This window comes from Rousettus aegyptiacus, unplaced genomic scaffold, assembly GCF_014176215.1.
Source record: "Rousettus aegyptiacus isolate mRouAeg1 unplaced genomic scaffold, mRouAeg1.p scaffold_m13_p_9, whole genome shotgun sequence".
NCBI classification, from domain to species: domain Eukaryota; kingdom Metazoa; phylum Chordata; class Mammalia; order Chiroptera; family Pteropodidae; genus Rousettus; species Rousettus aegyptiacus.
The window spans coordinates 54,219,580-54,244,390 of NW_023416312.1; the positions used below are offsets into that span (position 1 = coordinate 54,219,580).

Consider the following 24,811-nt stretch of genomic DNA (forward strand, 5'->3'; position numbering starts at 1 on the left):
TATGTGGAATAAAAAAAAATAAATGAACAAACAAAACAGAAGCAAACTCATAGATACAGAGAATATTTGGGTGGTTGCCAGAAATGGGGAGAGTTAGGTGGATGGGTGAAGGTAGGTAAGGAAGGGATTAAGTACAAATTGGTAGTTACAAAATAATTATGGCAATGTAGGTTATAGCATAGGAAATATAGTCAATAATATTGTAATAACCATGTATGGTGTCAAATGGCTGCCAGATTTACTGGTGTGATCACTTTGTAAGTTATCTAAATGTCTAATCATTATGCCGTACACCTAAAACCAACATAAAATTATATGCTAACGGTAATTGAAAAATAAAAAAAATTAAAAATATTTTTAAAAATAATAATATCAAAATCATGAAATTGACATTCATATAATATTAAGATTTCACCAGTTTTACATACACTTGTGTGTGCATGTGTGTATGCATGTGTGCATGTAGTTCTATGCAGGTTTATCACATGTGTTGATTTCTGTAACCATTATCATAATCAAGATATGAAACTGTTCCATCATTACAAGACTCCTTTTTGCTACCCTTTTATGGTCACACTTACTTTCCTTCATCCCTAATATTTATTTTCTATTTCTTCTATATTACTGTATAAAGATACAATATAATTTTGTATTTTGATTTATATGTTGTGACATCACTAATTTCACTCCAAATCAATATCTATAGGATTTTAAAGAATAGCTATCCAAATTCTGGAAACGAGAAAAAGAGATTACTGGGTCTTTTCAATAGAGTTTTGTGCAATGTCCAGTGTAGAGATTGTAAATTTTTTTTCTGTAAAAGGTCAAATAGTAAATATTTTATGTTTTGTGAGCCATACAATCTCTGTAACAACTACTAAATTCTCTCACCATAGTGCAAAAGCAGCTGTGGACAATGTAGAGTGCAGCTGTGTTTCAATAAAACTTTATTCATAAAAAACAGACAATGAGCCAGATTTGGCCAAAGAGCTAGAGTTCACAGATTCCTAGTCCAGCAGAATCTCTGGGCACTATTGTCGAGAGCCATTTTAAGGCAGTATGAAGCTGCCAAGAAAGCAGAATGTTTTTCAGAGTTGGAAAGCCGTTTAATCTGCTGATACATGAGGAGGTACACTTAGGGCTCAAGGAAAGTATCTAGTGTCCTTGGCCATAAAAGGGAGGATGTTAAGATAGTCACAGGCTTCCTGGGAAAATGTAGCATTTGTTTGCTTACTTGTGGGTTTTGCTTCTCACACATTTTGAAGGGTATAAATATGCTGTGCTAAATAAACTCGGGGCTGCTTCTGTATTGACTGGGGGCCCTCCTGACTCTATCTCTTCTCTCTGTTTTTTCTTTAATCCTCACTCCTCCTCTCAGGTGCTGTTCGACTTTAGCCGGCTGGCTTCGGCACACTATGTTTATCTATGGGCTAACTTTGACGGATTCTATTGATTATTTTATTTTATAGCTCCACAGAGGTAGACGTTAAGTTGCAGAAAACTAATAACAATAAAAATAATTATTGTCTGAGAGCAATGCAAATGATTCTTGTTTATGGCAATGCACATAATTTTTATGTAGTCAGATTCTATTAATTTCGCTTAGTAGAAAAGATAAACACAAATATTACAGTTTATTTTTATGTATAATATTGACTAGTTTTACATTTATTAGCAAATTTGTTTCAGAAGCACTTTGATTGACTATACAAGTCTTTGCTCTTCAAATTTCCCTCTGCATGACTATTACTATCTTACTGGATCCCTTTTTAATTTATGAGTTTAATAAAATGTTTACCTTGTATTTATTTATTATTTGCATGAATCATTTTTTTAACTTTAAGCATTATATTTTAGTAGGAACTTTTACATAAAAAAATCATGATTTGTATTTAAAAAGACAGTTTTGCTTTTTCTGTTCACATTGGTATTGTTTTTAATACTTTTTATTAACTTATATTGGCTTGCACTTCTAGTACAAATAAATGCTGTATTTCTCTATTTACTTTCAGTACTTTTTGAATGTATTGGGGGATTAGGGATACAAATAATCATGTTGAATGCCACATTTTTTAAAGATAACTTCATGAATGGCCTTTTTAGTTGAAACCAAAGCCATCCTTGCCCCAGATTCTTCCACTCACAATAACCGGAGAGCTTTGAGACACAGAGAAATGTGTTTCTGTGTGCTGCAGAACAGAAATTTGGGATTTGTTACCAGGAAATTGAAAGTGAGATTCGATGAAAATCAGAGAAATAGTCAAGGAGGTAAGAGGTGGCTCTGGGGGTGTAGTAAAATATCAGCATACCTGTACTTAAGTGTAGGTACAATACATTTCCCAGTGGCAGAAAAATGTCAGTAAATTTTTTGGAACAATTATATCTAACTTTCATTAGATGTTTTCTCTTCTGGGCAAACATTACCTATCATTTCCTTCAAACATTCCATATGTTTTGGTTATATACAATAGCCTTTTGATAAATTTGCTTTGAAGAATAAGGAAAGATTATTTTCCATAATTAGTATGAGGTAGAACAGACACTGTAGAGCAGTTACATAAAGCAAGTAACATCAGACATGTAGAGACAAATTGGAATCAATAATTTAGAGAGAGAGATAACAGGAAAACAAAACTTTTCCACATACATAAACTTCACACACACATGCACACACACACACATACACGCATGTCTCAGGAATCCTTATAAATATTGTGGAGCTTGGTGGTCGTTCAATAAGAGATTTAAGAGATTTAAGATATAAGATGTTTGGGAATTAAGTAAATTTGCCTGAACAGTAAAAAAAAAAAGAAAATGATGAATTCATAAAGGTAAGGAAACTATAGACATTTGGGTTATATACATATTATCTCAAACAGCATTGATATAACCTTTTAAGAAATAAATTATTACCCTAAATTTCACAGTTACAGAATTTGTGCTAACAGGAATTTTATAGAACAGGAAATACCAATAGCCAAGAAACATGCATTCAATCCCACTATTAATGATATGAATGTAAATTAAGATACCATATTATACTCCTCAGATTCATAAAAATTAAATGCAAAATACAAAATATTGATGAGGATGTGGAAGGGAAAATAATCATATTATTCTCCTGGAAATGTAAATTGTACCCCCTTTGAAGAATAAATTTGGAAATATTTGAAGATATGCATAGTCTATGATGTTGCAAGTCTGTTTTTCAGTGTATAACCTAGAAAACTGTTACAAATATGAAAATTTATTATTGCAGCATTGTTTGTAGCAATGAAAGACAGGAAATAACTTGAATGTCCATCAATAGGTTGAATAAATTTAGCAGTCATATAATGACATGCTGTGAGAAAATTAAAAATGGATGAACTATAACTATATACTTCACATGGATAGATATCAAAAACGTAATGTGTTTAAAATGCTAGTTTCAGGTGTATAACACAGTGATTAGACATTTACATAACTTATAAAATGATTACCCCAATAAATCCAGTACCTGTCTGATACCATACATAGTTATTACAATACTATTGACTGTATTCCCCATGCTATACTTTACATCCCCATGATTATTTTGTAACTACCAATTTGCACTTCTTAATCCTCTTCCCCCTTCACCAATCCGGCAACCATCAAAATAGTCTTTGTATCTATGAGTTTGTTTCTGTTTTGTTTATTTTTCTCTGTATTCCACATGTAAGTGAAATCATATAGCATTTGTCTTTCTCTGTATGACTTACTCCACTCAGCACAATATCCTCTAGGTCCATCTATGTTGTTGCAGATGGCAAGATTTCATTCTTTTTTTTATGGCTCAGGAACATCCCATTTTATATATATATATATTTTCTCACTTCTTTATCCATTAGTTCCTTGATGGACACCGGGGATTCCTCCATATCTTGGTTATTGTAAATAATACTGCCACGAACATATAAATTCACATGTCCCTTCGAAGTAGTGCTTTAGGTTTCTTCAGATAAATACCCAGAAGTGGGATTATTGGGTCCTTCTTTGTCTCTTGTTATAGCCTTTATTTTAAATCCTATTTTGTCTGGTATAGTATTGTATACCAACTGTATTTGAAAAATAATTATTTTTTAAAAAAGGGGAGGGAAAACATTTACTAAAATCACACATATATGTATGGGTAATATGCATAAAGAAACAGAGGAAGATAGCTAGATTTAGATCTTTATGATCCATGAGTACATCTATAATATATTATTAAGAAGAAAAGTTTTATAGTAATAGATTAGTATGCTTCTATTTCATCTAGACCAAATGATAAACAAAACAGCCAACTTCTAGGTATAAATATTGGAGTAGAATTTCTGCAAAGACAGATACCAATAATTCTATCCCACCTCTTTTGAGGTAATTTGTTACACAGCAATAGATACCTGAGACATGTTTATAGGTATGTAAATGTTTGTAAGAAAAAAGAGAATGTTGTGAACAAAAACTTCCTTACTAAAAGTGGCTGTTCAGCAGTGGCAGTAGGAATGAGAGGGAAATGATTAACTTTTACTTTAAACATCTTTTATTGTTGTTGTTTAATAGATATAGAGTTTCAGATTTGTAAGATGAAAATTTCTAGAGATCAATTTCATAACAATATAAATACACTTTATTTTACTGAATGATACACTTTAAAATGATTATGATTATAAATTTGATGTTATGTTTTATTACAATAAAAATACTGTATAAATGCATGCATGGGATGGACACATGCTAATTCCAGGGCAGTAATTATTTCTGTGGAGGATAGGACATGAATGGGATTAAGGAGGGGTAAAATTTTATTTATCATCAATAAATCTGAATCAAATATCAAAAAACTAACATTGGTTGAACATAGCTGAAAAGTACATAGGTGTTTGCTATGTTATATTCTGCACTTTTGTATTTGAAATGTTTCATAATTATATGCATTCTATTTAAATCTCAAAATTTATAAAATGTATTGTCTGAGGCTTCACAAATAATAAAGGAGGAAAAGGGATTTGAATGCAGGTCTACCTAATTCTAAATTTCTTAAGAGAAACCTTTATTCTAAACTAATAAATTTTTATTTAAATGCCTGAGAGCACCCACAATGGTGACCTGATTTTTTCATCTTCTCCTCTAATGCAATCAACACTTTTAACAGTGCCTCTGACTTCCATGGCTAAATAAATTGTGTTAGTTGAATATTCTCAGCGTTTCCAAAGTAATTTCTTCCTATTTCCTACTCAAATACACCATATCATTGTTATCCTTGCTTAATACCTACTATTTACCTGTCTATTAATAAATCCTAAATGTCTATAATTTTCCCTAATATTCTTCATTCCTCAATCTATATCCTTGCAGATTTCAAAATTAATTGAAAACTTACAAAGAATACTCAGATCAGACAATAATGTTGGCATAAGAACATGTGCAGGAGTTGGAGTGAAAACCATTCTCCATCTTTTATGCATTATGTAAGAAAATGGCACAAGCATAGCTACTGGGTACAATAGACTACAAAGCAAACTTTTATTCCAATGGTCATTAAAATTGTTTAGTAGTCCTTATCTGGGGGAGTTTTTGTCATATATAAATGGTATATTTGTGTAATAAAAAGGATGACAGTCACTATGAACAAAATATATTCTGCTGAGCACGTGGCCAACTAATTCAAATGTTAGTTAACTTCTCTGGTCCTCAATTTTCTTGTCTCTAAAATTGGATGTTGAATTACCCACGATGGTCTCTTCCCTTTCTGAAATTTTATGATCTTATTTGACTCTGTGTGAAAAAAAATGAGATTATCCAGTTACTCTCATGTATTCATTTATGTCTATTTTAAAATTCTTGAACAAATATTGTGAACTTCAGAAAACACTGAAAACATTTAATATGAGACATTAGTTTGAATTTTCATAGATTAAATAGCATGAAGAAATTTTACCATTTCATATACAGTTTTAGCAAGTCGTAAATTTTATCGTGCCCAGAGGTTATCTGCAAACAAATAATTTCTTCCAAATATTTGGAAAAGTTGTAGAATAGCTCACAGTCCAGAGAGAGCTTTGATTTCAGTCAATAGTGGTCTGCTTTTAAGTGCTGATTTTAATGAGGGGGTGGATATCATTCCTAGATCTTATTGCTCATTATTTAACATTGGTCTTGCTTTTATATCAAACTTTAACAACCACATTAAGGTCATTAACTACAAAGTTTAATCTTGGTTTAATTATTCTACTAAATGTTTAATAAATCCCTTTATTATAAATTAAAAAATCAATTTTTCAGAATAATTCCTGTTTGCATATACCGAACAAGGGAATTCTACTTGGCTCCTTTGACTTAAAGAAATCTAACATGTTTTCATCTAATAGTGGACCACCTTAAAATCTCATTTGCTATGGTTCATATCTGAAAATGATTTTGCTGGTAAAGAATATTAGCATTTCTAAGAAATTGATCCGTATTTCTCATTATCATTAAATTATTGGTATTTTCCAAGTTTAATTGTGTTAATACTCTTAAATGTTGAGACTTTCACCTAAGTCTTGTGCTTTCCTTATAGTATAAATATCTATGATAAAGTTCAAATAAGATTTATAGTAGATTTTCATTCCCTTATACCATTTTAATATTTTAAATGACTTCCAATGATTAAAAAAAAAAAGCTTATCTATGTCTTGATTTTCCTATTAATTCGTTCAGTATCAGTTTTCTACTTAATATAGAAGATAATTTCTCATTTTTTCATAATTAACATTTCCTGTGTTATTAGTGTGTGAATATACTCATTTTCTTTGAGATTCAGATATAGCAAATAAGTGTGTGTTTTTCAATCTTACAGCATTTCAGATTTTCTAAAGTATTTATCTTCATCATCTCTTATGCTACTACAATACATTAATTTGGAAAACATAGTCATTAATATTATATATTTCGGTTTGGTGAAAAGATTTCATTTTTATTTAACAAGTAGAAATTTGAATGTAGTTGCCTTCTTATGCTTAGTTACTGCTATTTCTGTGTTTAACTAGGACTATAGCTATTGGAACATATTACATTATGTTTCAATAAACATTCTTAATAAGTAGGAATAATATTATCACACAAAATATGTTTATGCAAAACTCAACAAGATTCTTCAGAACCAAAAATTAAGTTAAAAGAGAAGTTAACTCTAAGAAACTAACACTATAGTGCAAGCAAATAAAAAGAAACCTTTCATTGTTAAATAGCTTCAATATATATTTTTTGTATGAATCAGTAGGAAAGTGAAATCACATAACAATGAGAAGATGGGTGGGAGTAAAAAGGAGAAAAAGACAGTAGAGATCTTTGTTGGAAGTAAAAAATAAATTAGATATATAATTAAAGCAATTAGTTGGACAACTCAGGCAAAATAGTGAGCTTATTCTGATTTATTCAAGTAGTTCTGTCAGAAGTAGGTTGTTTAGAATTGTATTGTTTGAATTATCTTGATATTCACCTAAATTCCCCCATCTCCATTTGGTATAAGGTTTTAAGGGAAGATAGAATGAATATTAAAAGTTCATTCAGGAAATAAATTTTTATCTACATACAGCAAATTCCAGTGTCTTCAGAGCCCTATAGCACTATTCTTTGACACCAATACCATGGTCAATCCACAAAAGTCAAATTACAACACAGATTTCAGGGAGAAGATATAATTATCTTCTGTTATGCCAGCCTGGCCTTGAAAAATAGCTTGGGTACTGGAAAAGAAAGGAGAGGTTTAGAAGTATACTATTAAGAGAAGAAAAACAGGCATTTACTGAAAGCTATCTACTAACTTTAGTTTAGAAGAGGGTGTCATTGCAGGCATACACGTGAGCAACACTCAATACAATTTTTTTATTCAAATGAAATCTTAAAACCTTACCCAATTATCTAAATTCTGGCATTCATACAGTTTTCCCACTGGCCTCTAGCGATGGGTTTTTGTTTTGACATGTTTCAGTCAAGAGAAAAATGTGTTCCCATGACATGGGTCTTGATTGCAGCTGTTTGATGATTGTTACAAATTCATCCTAATGCTCTTTCACAAATGTATGTAATGCTGCCAGCCCTGTAGCTCTGGTGTTCAATATACCCGATGGGTGTTTAAATGTTCTTCCATCTGACAAAGTAGTGTTGATGAAATCTGTTAGAAATGGTAATTACTCTGCCAACTCTTTGTAAGATTTCTCTGGGAAACCTCCATGATATTTATCCAGCTTCAAATGATACCAAAGGCAGTCATGTTGCCAGTGCCTTTGTCGAGTTCAAGAGGCATGGATTTCTGACAGCACGATGATCCATAGCAGCCTTCTTCTGACTAGAGAAGAAGTCTGTCAAATAGAGATAAACATGGCATTCTGCTGAATTAGGTAAATTTCCAAAAAGAGAGGAAAAGCATCAAGGCAAGAATATAACTTGAAAAGAGGCTTTTGGAACTTGTCCCAAGTCTGAGACCTAGTTATCCTAAAATAAACGATACTCAAAGTCCTTCAATTAACAAGAAAACAAGTAAACAGATAATGTTTTCTGTTTGTTTTCAGAAATTATTCCGATATATGCATTGCAAATAAAATTGATTTTCTTCCTTTTAGCACAAAATCTTATTCAAAAAGCCTCCTTTCTACTCTCATTTCACAAAACATGCTTTCATATACAACTGTGTGTGTGTGTGTGTATGCGTGTGTGTGTAGGCTTCAAATGTAAACCTTTTCCAAACAGATGGTTCTTGCTTTAAATGTATATAAATTATGGCTTTGACAAAGAACATTTAAAAATGCTGCTATAGAAAGTAATCACATCTTTAGAAAATGAACAAAAATGTAGAAATAAACCTTTTTCATTAAATGTTAAATCTAAATGTTCAGACTCTAGTCACCTTAACAAGAACCATGGCTAAAAACAGTGAGATCTCTTATCTTTGCTTCCTGGCTTTAAGTTAGCAAACCCCATGTTTCTCAGTTTTAATTGTCCATCAACGATATGTTTCCAAATTTAATCTACTGCTTGGCAGTAGAATCAGCAAAACATTTGTTCCCTTTCTTCTGGATACAGCTGCACTCAATTGGATGCACAAATGGCATTGAAGGATGCTATGGGGAATTTCTGACCCTTCATGAAATAGAACAGAATTTTGGATGATGATAGTTTTTACACAATCAAAACAAAATAGAGCAAAAAAGATAATCAAGAGAACACTCTCCAACTATGCAATTGGAAAGGCTTATTTCCCCCCTAATTCATAATGCTTTCAGTATTCTCATATTCATAAACCCTGTTTAAGGCCATGCCAGAGGGAAAGTCACTGGAATTATGACCATTGATTAAATGAGTAGGGGAATAAGAGAATGCAGAGGGTTTTTACATTGTCATTTATCCATTAGACACATTCGCAAAATCTACAGGCTATTAGGATGGTAGCTCAGTACAAATATTAAGAGAATTATTTTGATTAAAATTCATATATATAGTCCTGTAATAGCTCAGGCTTATTAAATATCCCAAATACTGTTAGTCATTCACCTCTAGCTCAAAGATGAAATTTCCCCTTGTGTAAAATTTAAAATATGTAATCTTCACTAAGTAACATCACTTCCTTCATTAAATTAAAAGGAAGTACCTCATGATCAGGAAATAGAAGTATTACTTATTATATACACTTTGAGAATTAAGTAAACATTTTTCCAAGTTGGGTCTAAATGGCTAATACCAAATTAAACACTTCTCTTGAACTTGCTGGCCAATTTAAAGAAATAGAGAAATAAATTTTTATGTCTAATTCCTTATGGTGATTGAGAAAGGATGGAAAGTGAGAAGACAAGCAGATAATACAAGTGAATTGGATATAGTTCCTAGAAAAGTAATGACAAGAGAAAAATTTTGAGATGTCTTAAATTAAGTTGCAACAGACTGAAGGGCGGAAGAAAGAAATAAGAGATTAATCACTTAATGAAGCCATGGGCCAAAACCAACAAAAGACTGCTCACATTCCTGAATGAATGTTAAAACTTTGAATCAACTTCCAGGCAGCTTTCTTAAAAGAAAGAAAGAAAGAAAGAAAGAAAGAAAGAAAGAAAGAAAGAAAGAAAGAAAGAAAGAAGGAAGGAAGGAAGGAAGGAAGGAAGGAAGGAAGGAAGGAAGGAAGGAAGGAAGGAAAGAAAGAAAGAAAGAAAGAAAGAAAGAAAGAAAGAAAGAAAGAAAGAAAGAAAGAAAGAAAGAAAGAAAGAAAGAAAACTGACCACCAGACACCACCATGTCTTGTGTATGCATAAAGTTTCCAGACTGTTGCCCACAACCAATCCAGAGGTATTAAATACTTCTTCCTAACAAACTATGCAACTATCCCAGAATTGTCTCTGCTTTACCTTCTCCCCCACCCCTTTATCTAGCCACTGAAAATTCAAAACAACTTACATCTTTCTTCCCCAAACCATTGTGTAAAAGAGCTCCATCAGTTCCAGGACAGCAGACATCATATGTTCTCCACCCAGCCCTGCTGCTGTTAATTTAGACTGCATGTGCCAGGACCTGGTCTTTTTCTGGCTAGCATAAGGCTCAGAAAACTCTTTCTTTTAGGACAACTGTTGGCCTCAAAAGTTTTTGTTTACCAGCAAGTATTTGGTACAATTAGAGGAGAAACTCAGTTATGGCAGAGAGCAATAATAACAATCAAAGCAGGGAAGTAATTGTCTATCTAAATGTGAGAAATAAAACAATGATCATAATTATATAAAATTATTTTCATGACTTTGACGTAGAAGAGAATTTCTTAAGTAGTAATCATAAAGCATTAACCTTAAATGGTAAGATGAATAAATTATACTATGTTACAAATAAGAATTTCTATCCATTAAAAGGCACCATTAAGAGAGCAAAAGGGAAAACCAAGAGTGAGAAAAGGTATTTTCGACACATATGAGTAGCAAGAGGTTCATATTTAGGATACATAAAAGCAAACAAACAAACAAACAAAAACACTTACAAATAAGAAAAAGGCAAACAACCCAGCAAAAGAATGGGTAATAGCCTTGAACAGGCACTCAAAAGAGGACATCTGAATGACCAATGAACATTTGAAAAGGTATTCAGCCTTATTAGCCATCAGGGAATGCAAATTTAAACCACAGATTCAAGCCTTAACAAATACATTTGCTTGGAAAAAATTAAAAAGACTCACAATTCCAAGCAGTGTTGCAGAATTCTCATATATTGCTTGTGGTAGTAAAAATCATTTTAGAATCTAGACTAAAATTATCCTTTAAAGCTGAAGATACTCGTATCCTGTGGTCCATCAATTTTCCTCCTGCAACAGTTACATGTAAAATAAATAAAGTTAAGAGAACCGATGTTTGAAATAGTCAAAAATTGAAAACAATTCAAAAGTCTATCAACAGTAAAATGTATAAATATTCTATGGACTATTTATCCAAAAAATCACATACAATATGATAGTTTTCACATAAAGTTTAAAACAGGCAAAACTAAGACATAATTTTTAGGAACACGTATATAAGTGGCAAATCTATATAAAAAGCAAAGACATAATTGTCAAAAAAAAAAACCATAATAGTGATTACTTTTTGGAGGAGGGAGGGAGTTGTAATCAGGAAGGGACATACAGGTATCTTTGGGGGATTGGGCTGGCAATGTCCTAGTTCCTGATACTGGTGATAGTTACTTTGAAATTCACCTTATTATTATTCATCTAACTGTTCATTGATGTTTTGTATTCTTTTAATGTGTTTCATATTTCACAATAAAGTGGTTTTTAAAATGTAAGAGGTAATTCAATAAATGGAAAATTGTGAAGATTACAAATATATACCTACAAGATTATTTTAATTGTGTTTGTGTTATGCAAATGGTACTTGTGCTTCAGAAAACTTAATAGCAACATACATAATTCAGAAAGCAGCATCTCAAACTATTTATACAGAATAGAAGAAAAAGTGCTCTGGAGAACTTTGTTAAGTGACTTAAAAGTAGCTGTAATGATGATAAAAACGTGTCAAACGATGCATATGAGGATTACAATAACATTATTTCATGAAATAGAAAAGGAAACATTTTAATATGTTATTTATAACATTTGTGATTAAATCATTCTGTGTAACCAAATTAATTAGTTTGTAAAAAAAAAGAACAAATTAATTAGTTTGTAAAAAAAGAAGTAAAAAGCCAGGAAGCAGATTTCTGTTTTTTTGCCCATCTTTCTCTCTACTCTAATCTGGTCAGACTTCACAGTAGTAAAAGCCAACTGCTCTTGTTTCATCTTTATGCGATCACTAATCTAATTTTTCCTTTCCAAAAATCACCTTTCTTCACTCCATTCCCCGCCTTTTCCAACTTCAACCCAGTTCAAACCCTACATTATTTACTTACTTGCTTTGGCCTTTATTTTATTTTCATGAAATAATATATTAGCCTTTGCTTTATATTCAGTACTGAACTCATATCACCAACTAGATTGTAAGAATGTGTGTCAAATATGGACCAGAAACTATTTTCTTAATGCTGGTCAAATATTCTTTCTACCACACTAGAGTCCCAATGCCAGTGGCAGAATTCCGATGAAATACTTCACAAAATATTTCATTAATTCAAAAGATTCAAGATTCTCACTTAAAAGCTCTATTATTAATCAGGCACTTCAAATGTTGCTGCATTTAGTTAGAATAGTCTATAAATTACCTTATTTCTGCTACCTTTTAAATATCTTTGCTATAATTTTGTGAGACTTTACCCTTGGACAGATTAATAATTAAAATCCATCACAGAATTCGTCTACACGTGTTATAGAGGACCAATTAAGTAATATAAATTACAATTATATCAAACTCTTCAATATTTAATATAGATTTGATAAAATTTAAAGAATATTTGAAAAAACACTTGTAATTTTGTACTTTAAGCCTTTCCATCTTGCTGAGATTTTTAAAAAGAGAAATTCTTAAGAGTGAATTTTCATTTCTCTATTCATTATTTCTAATTGCCTTCATACTTTTGCAATCATATTCTCTTTTCTATCCAAAACACTCATTAGTGATGTAAACTTTCTATTCTGATGTAATCATTCTTCAACTGAAAAAGATGATGCTACAAAATTTAGATTTAAACCTGAAACATTATATACCATTTTATATTGGAACATAGACCTCTCACCCTTTACCATCTCTACTTTTCTTCAACTCATCCCTCACTTTTGAATTCATGCCTCTCAGAATTATCACCTTCAATAAACACTCCCCTAACATACTTTATGATGACCAACAAGTTGGCTTGTCCCTAAATTGCCAAGAGAGAGTAATGCCAGAATATTGCTATTATTTAAAATATTCCCTGATCAATAACAAATTAATCAACTGAATAAGATCAATTAAGAATGAATGTCTATGTTACATAGACAAGCATATTCAACTATATTTTCCTTGCATGAAAGAAGAACTATACAGAAATTAAATAAGATTTTGGTTTAAAACATTTAATTTTGTTAAATTTACCTGTGTGGCAGAAAATTGTGAAATATATCTTATTAGAATTAAAAACTTTGGATTAGAACATTTGAATAAAATATTCTCTCCAGACTAAACTTTGCTCCGAATTCATTCAGTAGTACAGGTTTAATAAATTTTATAATTAAATGGTTGATTTTATGTTAAGAATAAGCAATAATAAATAGATTAACATATGCAATAAAGTAATCAATTTGACTGTATAAGGTACTATGCTAAGTATTGTGATGGACACATAGCCACTTGCCTCCATGTGGCTACTTAATTAAGAGAACAATAAAAAATGTCTAACGGGATGGCTGCTAAGGGATTTTTATAATTATGCAGCCTTCTTTACATCTAGGTCAGTGATTCTCATTCAGAGCCAGTTTTGATTCTTAGGGGACATTTCACAATGTCTTGACACATTTTTGGTTGTCACAACTGGTGAATGGGTGGGCAGTACTACTAGCACGTAGTGGATAGACACCAGGGATACTGTTAAACATTCTATAATGTGCAAGACAACCTCTCCTCCAACCAAGAATTATCCAGCTTAAGATGTCAGTAGTACCAAGGTTGAGAAACCCTGTTCTAGAGGTAGAGGCAGAAAATTACTTTGGAATCAGATTTTTGTTATTAAGGGAAAATTCAGTTGTGCAACCTCCCATAGTCATATAAACATAAGTCCAGGCTGAGTTTGCCATGTTACTATATCTGGAATTCTCTTTGAACCTAGTCACCACTGTAGTATGACATACTTTGGGAACAATGAGAAAACACATATGGAGGGCTTAAAGAGACGTTATTTTGGAGTCTGAGAAAGGACACACATAGCCCTAGCAAGCATACAGCTGAGCAAAGGCATCACTGTAGTAGTGGATATTCAATGGGTTCTGTGGTACCAATGGATTGTGCAGATGAACAATACTGATACTAAAACAGTGAGGCTTGTAAAACTCCAGTTCTATCTATTTGGCTTTTGCAAGCAAAACACCTTTGATTGGTCCATAGTCCTTGTGAATCATTCACCAGAGAAAGAGTCCTCTGGAAGGAGACTATAAAAATGAAAGTTGAGAGATACTGTATTGGTATACCAAATTGGTGAAGCAGGTCATATATTATTGTAAATATTGTTATTGTACCATTCAAATACCTTTTACCTGGCTAGTGTACCCATTCCCCCAGATGCTGTGAATGTTGATTGCTAACAGCTCATAGCTGCCTCCATTCTTGGCTAACAAGAGCTGCCTCACCTAGGAGATTATGCACCCTGTCCCGATATCCCTATGACTGACTAATACAATGGCAAAAACTTTAGCTCTCTTATCTCAAAGACAGACAATTCTATAATTTGATTTATGTTCCAGAATTCCCTCCCTCATACCTTATACCCTCTACTGAGGATCAAGTCAAAGCTATACTTTATCTGAGACCCCACATCCTTGCTCAGTTTTCCCGCTTCTTTATCCAGATTACCTTCCTTCCTTTAGGTTTTTCCTTAAGAGCATTCTCTCAATAAATTATTTTTATGCCAAATTCACATATGAGTCTTTGCTCTTAAGGAACCTAATATACAACAGACATGAAATCAACAAATGAAAATAGAACATAGAGCATGATAGTGTGGAAAGATGATTCATGTTCTATCATCCATGCAGGAGCAGGAGACAAGGGTAGGGTGACAGAAAAGAAGTTAAAAGTGAAAAGCTTGTGTACAGACTTGGGACTCTTAAAAGACTGTATCCACAGAGAATAGATATATAGTCAATCCTTGCTTAATGTTCTTAATAGGATCTGTGACCTTAAGAAATAATGTATTTATGAAACCAACTTTATCATAGGCTAATTGATAGAAACAAGAGTTAAGTTCTTGCACATCTCATCAATGTTATAACAAAACTACATTATTTGAAGACCTGCTGCACTAGAAAAACCCTACCTACCAACAGAGGGAGCTAGCAGGAGGCCTGGCCTTTGAGTAACAACAACAACAAAAAGTCTCTACAGACAAATCAAAACCCCTAGGATTATACTTCATTTGGATTTAGAATTATAATTTATCTTATCTGCATAGCCCAGAGATCTAACAGCTGAGAAATCAACATGACTTTGGTTTTGGGTAATACATGGCAGATGTAAGTACATAAAGCTCTCTGAGGGACTTTTCCCATGATGTTTCTACAGAAGAAAATAAGTCCAAACAATGTGTTCATAATTAAATAAAGAAGAATAAGAGGAAAAGGGGGAAATAGGAATCACCTCCCTAGATATCCAGACTTATAAAGGTATATAAATTTGTATTTTTAACAATGGCCCAGTGGTAGAAAAATAGAAAAAGTAGCATAATAATAAGCAAAGAAACAGACCTAAGGAGCCCAGCTTTTGGCCAACAATCCTATGTATAATTTTTCAGGTCCAACTATAGGCAATTACAGTAACTTAACATAGTAAGCCTCGTGGGGTAAAGCTGTCCTCCTGTCCCAGACTTGGTACACAGCCTGTGCATTACAGTTTTTGGAAGAAGTTGCAGTCAATGACTCAAAATCGCTGGCTGGACAGACATTACTTCACACATACCTGCATTTCTAGCAGGGGTGTATTTATTCCAAAGCCTCTTTCTGGAGGGCCTTCAGCAAAGGTCTTCCTCCAGTGTCTCTGTCAAAACCTCTTGATGAAGGTGGGGGGACTTGTTCTCTACTCTAACTCAATATTCAGTACTTTTCCACTCCCAGCCCCTCTTTCTTGCCCTCCCTTGGACCCCAGGTTCAGAAAACTCAGGAGCTTTTTGTTCGGAGCTCTCTTGACAGTGAGAAATCCTCCAAGTCTGTGCTGATCCACTTGACCCTTGACCAGCATGCCATTCCATGGGAGGAAAACAGAACAAGGGCATTGGCACTTGCTTGGGTTTTGCATCTTGCTTATGCTGTCACAGGAAGAGATTAAAGTATTCACTGTTACTTTCACTTTGGCTTATTTTAATTGGTTACTACAACACCTAGAAGCCTCGGCTCTGTTCAGCTCAGCAAGATTCCTGACAAGACCTAGACATATGCATAATACAGTTTTGGTATGTAACTGAGGTGCCTTACAACTCAATGACTAACAGATTAATTATTCATTCAATGATGTAAAAACAACTGGTCCTCCATGTGGGAAATAAGACAAAATTTGATCCTTACTTCAAGTGATGTGACAGGAAATATTTAACAACCCATTCTTTGGGGGCTTGGGGGCCTGAAATTTAACACTTGCCAATTTCTGTGGTGTAAAGACTCCTGCCAGGGGTAACCCAGCTACTGTTGCAATGTCATAAAATGAAGATTTGGTAGTTGATGCACCCATTCATCTCTTGCAAGCTGATTTCAGCATAACACTGCTGTATCACACAATGCACAAAATATTCACTTCAGAGAGACTGTAGATCTAAAAATAAAAAGAAAAAATTAAAACTTATGGAAAAATTATATAAGACTACTTACAAGTGGATACAGGTGAAATTCATAGTAAGACCAAAATAAGTAAAACTTCTTCCATACTATTGTCACATTGATAATAGTGAACACTTACTTGTGTTTTCCAACTCTAAGTGCTCTGTTATTTTAGAACACCAAGGGAAAATCTTAGCACTTAAAATTACATAATGACATAAACAAGTGAAGGCAGAGATTTCTTTTTAATATGCACCTTTAGCTTCACACTTATAGGCTAGTGTTTAGAATATGATCTTAAAAAGCCAAAGAAACCCCCTTGCTATAAAAGCCTTATATCTGCCGCATTTTGTTAGCCATGCATTTATTTCCTCAAGCTCATTTTTCTTTACATTATCAAGCACTGCAATTCAAGCCCATCCTGCTTAAATTTCAAATAACGGGAGAAGTACACAGAATGAACTTTAAAAAAAAAATCTGTAACTAATGAAATGATAATGCTTAGTGCTGGGTGGTAATAATATTGTAAGAATTATTTCAACAATTATTAAATTTTGTACACTTAAAAAGTGTTATGTGTTAAATACATTGTATGATCACATTAGGTAGCTTGAATTAATAATTAAAACAAAGGGAAAGATGCATTAATAATTAAGTACAAACATCGATCATAATAAAAAACATATAACTAAAATAATTGATACATGTTATAATCCCTATGAACAAAATAGTTGAGTACTGAATTTCCTCAAAAATGTTTCATATTTTGCTTTACTTTCTATAAGCACATTAAACACATTATTTAATTATGGAATTATTGGCATACATAAAGTATTTCATGGTGAGTCATTTAGTATCAAAAGTAAGTTATTAAAAGAATGAAGAAAAGAGCTAAGGTTGCTATAAAAGAGAATGGAAAATTATAAATAAGTTCATAATTTTATATGTACTCTCTCTTTTGGTTGTTTGATTCTCCATTCACAACTATATAGAGCAGAGCCATAATTGGAAGAAAACATTTTATTCAGTCTCTTCATTCTTGATTAGGGAAGAAAATCATTGAAATGGAACCAATACCCTTTGCAAGTTCACTGGCTAGGATATTTTTCTGTTTTTGTCTTGCAGTCACATATTAAATGAATATCAGAAGACAAAGCTCTATATAGAGTTCACCACTGTAGTTCATAAACATGTCTATGCATAAATATCTTGGGGTACTTGTTTAAAATATAGGTTTCTGGGCCTCACAGAAGTGATGTTGATATAGTAATATAGCATCCAGAAATCTATATTTTTAATACATGCTGATTTAGCCCACTTATAGATAGACTATCATTTGGAAACCACTGCTAAAGTTTTCTGTTTTAGGTAGGGGATTGAGAGCAGGATGTGCTTATATATTCATATCAGTAAGTGGGAGTAAAAGAGCTACGGTCAATATTCTTTGTTTTATTGTATGGTTTCTTTGTTTTCTTATACGGTAGATATTCCTTTCTTGTATGATGTATGTACTTTTCCTGTTGTAATTAGCTTTATGGGTCAAAGCACAAAATCAAAAATATATATGCTTATAGTGTTCCATTTACCATTGTACAAGTGAATGTCTTGGACATTCCATCCATTCAACCATCTATTTTACCTCCTAAATAAACTCTTAAATATGTCCCTTTTTCTAAATTTCCCAGTCCAGGCCACTCCCAGCTCCTGTATGGACTCCAGCAACAACCTCCTAACTGATCTTTCCCCCAGGCTTACTTTCCTCCAATATATTCTTTATGCTCCTGCCATAGTACACATTCTTTTTTTTTTTAACAAGGTCATTAAAAAACTGATCCAATTTACCTCTTCGATATCTCTTCTTTATAGCCTCTCCCCTTGTTCTCCACACATACTTAGATTCCTGTAATTCTTCCAATGTTATGGCTTTCCCTGACGGCTCACCTGAATTCCCATCCCTACATATATATTCACCTGGTGATGTCTAATTATCCTCCATGTCAACTTTTCAACTATGTACTAATATCTGCACATTCTGTATTTCAAAACTTCTAGATGAAAGCTTTAGCTTTTAACATTTTTATGTAAATAAGGGGTCAAAAAGTAAATAGTTCTGAGAAAAAAAACTATTCAGAAACAGCAAGCTTGTTGCTAGTGCCCAATTATTTATGTCCCAAGCTCCTCTCGAAGGACTGGTCTCAATAATACCTAAGTCAGATTTAAAAATTCTTATTGTGAATAACTTGTCATCTATATGCATAACTAATGTCTAAAACACATCTTAAATGACCAAATTATATTCATACTGACTACTTCATGTTGGTGTACCTATATAATGTCTTCTCTATAATACGGAGTACTATCCAAAGTAGTAAATGTTCACTCTATGGTACTTTCTTACTTCTCAAGACTTTTTTTGGTGTATGTGACTAAAAAAAGTAGGCTAAACTACACATCTAGCTCAGTTTTAAATTTGCTAACCCATCCGTTCAAGTAAAAAAAATTCAACAAAGCTATTTTTAAATAAAGGCAATCTATAAAATGACTTAAACCTGTATTAAAACAGAAAACTTCAGCATCCAATATAGATATATTGTCATCGTGTAAAATCAGAATTAAAAATAAAAAAAAACACAAGTACTGTGATAATAATTGTTAAAAATTAGTATTCCTATACTGAAATATGCTGGCTGGATGACTGATCCAGATAATCAATATGAAACAGAGTTGCTGCTCCTTAAAATAGAATACACCTGGAAACCAGAGGATTTTACAGGGTGCCTCTTAGTACTTCCATGCAGTGGTGTTAGTTCATGTAAGATGACCAAAACATCACTAAGAGCTGAGAATGCTCTGTTATAAATTCTTGCTTTCCACATCACCAAGTAACCATGGCCAGAAAAAGATTTTGTTGACAGAATATGAGTATGAAATGAGTAGTAAAGAAAGGAAATTTGAAATTCCAACTATGAGTTTCATAAATGAGGCTGCAGTTGACATAGTCTCACTCTTGTTTTCTTTGTATATATTTATATAATTGGGAAATGTTTTTTTTTCCTTATTCTTTCCTTCCACTATTATATGAAGTATTAGTGGTTGATTGTTAACCTTATAGTTTAGACTTTAGGGTACAGGAAATCAAAAGAGGCATGTGGCTACAGTAGAAGAATTAAGATCCTCCGGAGACTGATAGGACTTCAGGGATCCCTTTGTTTATATGAGGGATAGCTTCAATAGGTTAGGTGGAAAAGATGTTTGCTATTGCTGATGCTCAGAATTTTAAACAGAAGCCTGTATATAGGTGCTATCTGCCAAAGGAGAGCACTGTCATGAATATTGTATGCTGACTTCTGGCAACCTTTATATTACCTTCTATGCTATCCCTTCCATCGCAAGAGCTTAAAACATTGGAACAACATTTCCCAGACTACCAAGCCTCCACCTTTTTTCTATATATACTTTATAGTTTACAAATGAGATGCTTTCACATGAGATTTGGGAGCCATCTTCTTCCACTGACAGTAGTGGGAGGCAGATGTTTGGACTTCCCTAATTTGAGTTATTTTAAGTTGTTTCTGTGTTCTCCTGCTATTCACTCTTCTCAGAATTGAAGATGAGCTATAAAGTCTTCAGAGGATTCCTTTCATTTCCTAATTCTGCATGGTAGTAACTCTCCGATTCTGTGGCTATGTGCCTGAAAGCTAGTGACATAACCCCTAACATTCGGTCCTCCCTCTTTCCAATGATTTTGTAAGTACCTCATTACTTATATTAAATCTTTTTCTCTTTGATATAACTAGTGTGATTTTCTGTTTTCCAGATCGAATACTAATTTTAATTTTAAGTTCCCTACTGTTTGAACCAAAGAACAAGTTAAAGGAGACAAAATATATTTTATAAATAGATGCTGAAAACAGACTTTAGGTGAAATGAATTAACATCTTAATGGATTATGGTTAAGAACTTATCAACAAGGAAGCACAAAATAATAGGCAGTGTTTGACATTAATGTCACCAACCTAATGAAAAGTGGATGATGAAAATAGCAAAGCAGAGATAAAAAAAAAACTCATGTGGAAATAGTCAACTAAAATATGTCAAACTTACTGATTCCATAATGACTTCATAAGTTAAAAAAATAGTTTCCAAGAAAATCTATTTTATCCACTATGAATTTTTAATAGTCAAATAATGACCAGACACAACCACTATATGCGTTTCTCCTTCCCTTCCACTAGATTTGAATTAATATTATGATCCAGTAAATCATCTTCTTTAGTCACGAGTTCTTTCTTTTCCTGTACTAATAAAACTCATAAGCCTTCAGGGTGCTTTGGAGATGTTGGACAGATAGCAGCAACATTAAAATAAAAAAGTAAGAATAATTCAAGAAAACCACACTGAGCCTAATACTCTTTGGTTCTCATTCAAGTTATTTTCAAATTATCATGTAGAAGGTGAAAAGTTACTGTAGCACAATATTTTTTTTGTCTATCACTACACTTCTATTTTAATTTTGTAATTAAGGCTCTGGGTATAATTACATGGTAAAAGATAGTTATATTATACAACAAATTAGAATAAATATAACTGTATAACTTTACCTAAAATCTTTAGACCCTTACTGTACTGATGCTTATACTGTTATTTAATTGATCATTGCCATATTCAGTCTTAGTACTTTATTAAGTGTGAGTAATGTTTTGCCTTGTCAACAACATAAGTGTAATGCACAACTATGACCTTTCCCTTATTTTCTTTTTCATATGATTTCTGTTTCATGATAAATATAAGTCGTTTTTAAAGATCACTATGCTATTCTCAGGAGCTTTAAGGCACTGAGCCTTTAGCTTTCATCAACAGCCTAGCAGGGGCTCAAAGAACTAAACTGATTGATCTGTCATTGCTATACCAGGTCTCTCCAAATTGGTAATTTTATATAACCATCCTAAAAAAAATAGTATTTTATATGTATTATTTAAAAAATATATATATGTAAAAGAATTAAATAGGGAATTTAAATAACAATAATTATAATTTACTAGTCTCTATACAAAATTCTGTGATGTTTTGTATACTTTCAATATCTTATTTCTCACAAAAATCCTTTGAAGAAGGCATAAAGATTTATACTTTATAAATGAGGAAATTGAGGTGGAATCAACTTAAGTGACTATTTGTGATCAGGTTTAGAATCTAGATCTATCTTAAGTCAAATCCCAGACATTTTCAATACATGATATTGCTTTAAAATATCAGTTCATAGAAGTATAAGCCATGCTTGTGAATCAAGACTTAATATAACTAGCTGCACAAATGGTTTAAATGAAAATATAACTTCATATCATTACTTGATCTTAAATACTATATTATTAGAGTGAAGATTTTCTGTTTTGGGGTATCTAAATCTATGAAAATACATAAGAAATAGTAGCTGAAATTCCCTAGGTCACTTTTTTACAAATTTGAAATAACTATTTGCATCTGATTTTCCTAGGTGTAAGGTCTAGGATTTTAAAAACTTCATAGGTGATTCTTATGAATTTGAAAACCCTTGCTCAACACTCATATATTCCACTGCCTATATACCATTTCTAAATGTCTTAAGTATTTGTTAAAATAGCTTATAATGTTTTGTTGCTATTTAATCTCATAAAAGATATAATTGAAAAGACTGAAAGTAAAATCCAGCAAGAGGATGTAGCAGTAGCTGTGACAACTGTAGTAGCGGTTCACAAAAAGGGTGATAGTTTTTATTAGGGAAGGGTGGAGTATTCTCACTTTAAAATTTAACTTCATGTTTCAAAAGCATTTCTAATCTTTGTTCCTCCCTTTCCTCCTAATTTATCCCTCCAGTCGTTTGTAGTAATAGTGATGTTGCTTTGAAGATGTGCAAATGACCTCAGCATCTCATTCTTTATGAAACGATGATGCAGTTTTTCTGAAAATTTGGCTTACTTTAGTTTCGATTCTTCCCACATCTCATTATCAGGAAAATCATCATTCACCAATTTCATAAGGTTCACGCCTTCTGAATCAGTTTGGACTCTTTATGTTGCAAGCAACAGAAAACATAATTCAAAATATTTAAATAAATTAGGGGGTTTATATCCTTATATAACTGAAAGTCTAAAGGTAGGATAGATTCCAGGTGTGATTAGATCATTGTTTATCTCAAGCTCTGCTCTTGTTTGTGCACTGACTTTGTCCTCAGGCTGGCTGACTTAATGGTGGTGAAATGGCTACTGCAATTCCAGTCTTCATAATGCATAGTATATTTTCCAGACTAAAAAAAAATACACATATTTTTTCTGTCAAGGCACTGCCTCTTGATTGAGCCAACTTAGATTACATGCCCTGAACAGGGGGTAGAAAATTTTGATTGGTATAAACTGCTAATGGTATCTACTTTACTGAAAGCAGAACGATTTCATGGTCAATGTTTTGTCCCAGAAATCTGGATTCTGATTCTTGCTTTACTGATTTCAAATTGAGTGTCTCTGTATTTCCTGGTAATGTGTTGAACCATATGCTCAAGTTGTCTGGCATCAAAATCAATTTTACATAAAATATTAGTTTTATATAAGTTTCTCTTATTCATTCCATCCATATCTAGGTCCTTGACCTATGATAATAACCTATAAGATCTGTACTAGGATCTTCCATCTATCGTAATGATCTGTCTCAAGAACCCAAAATCCTCCTATCCCTAACTGAGAAATTAAAGTCAAAACTTTAAGTTTTGTTTCTAGAATCAATTGTTCTCTAGATTCTTTCTGCAATAGCAACATCAAAAAGACAAGGTTTCCATTGCTAGGTAATTATGACATTCACTGTATTTGCTTTAAAAATGACATTAAAGATAGCTTTTATGAAACTGCTTTGTAAAACACTGTCCTCTCTTTTTATTTTTAAATAACAGTTGTTGTTTTCACTTAATTTTAAGAATAGATGTTTCGTCCATGCTCAAAATGATATAAATAAGATAATATGCATCTATACCCTTCTATACCCTGTTATACTAGAATCCATTTGAAAACGGGGCCATTTTTTAAAAAAATATATTTGAAAAGTGATCATAGTATAAGCAGCAAGATAACCTAATGTAAATTTGACACTCCAGTTTAGGGACATAGAATGAAGAATTTCCATTATACAAAGGGCCTTCAAGAATAACTAGTGAGGATGAAAATACACAAGGGGGAAAAGCAAACAAGAGTATTATGCAGACATTTATGAACCATTAAACATAATCATAGCTGGAAAAATAGCTTTCTGTTTGCTAGAGATAACCACTCTAAATTCTGATACATAATACTTTCAATGATGAATACAAGAATGTTTATATTATAAGCAGAATGAAATGCAATATCTTTGTACAATATGATATGAGAAGCAAAAGAATAACAATGTCTATTGCTAATGTATTTCCTGAGCAAAGAAAAAAATGATTGGGTAATAATCTTATTACAAGAATGTATAAGGTAAAATGTATTTGAAAAATGTAGTTTTTCATTGCAAATGTTTCTCAGATGTCACTCTTGCTGTATACTTCAGAAGACAAAGTTGAGGGTTATAGTTTAATTAAATTATCAAAGTTTATAGACACTCATCATGTCATACACCAAATACTTACTGACTTCAATCTGAAGCATCATAAGCAAAACCACAGCAGAATATGACTCTCATTCTTTGTTTCTAAACACTAAATTTAAAGACTGTCAGTTTAAAAGCAATAAACAATCACACTTTTAATTAGCTATATTACATAAATAAATTATAAGGATATGTCAAATCTAAAATGAATTTGCATCTTTTCTATATAAAAGGATGGGCAAATATTTTAAATATTCAACATTAAATATAACTGTGAAGGGA

The 24,811-nt window shown here is 32.4% G+C and overlaps 1 pseudogene; it reads left to right on the top strand.

Annotated features, from left to right (window-relative positions):
• Window positions 1–2,090: 2,090 nt before the first annotated feature.
• LOC107502389 overlaps window positions 2,091–24,811 on the top strand; it is a 118,470-nt pseudogene continuing 95,749 nt past the window's right edge.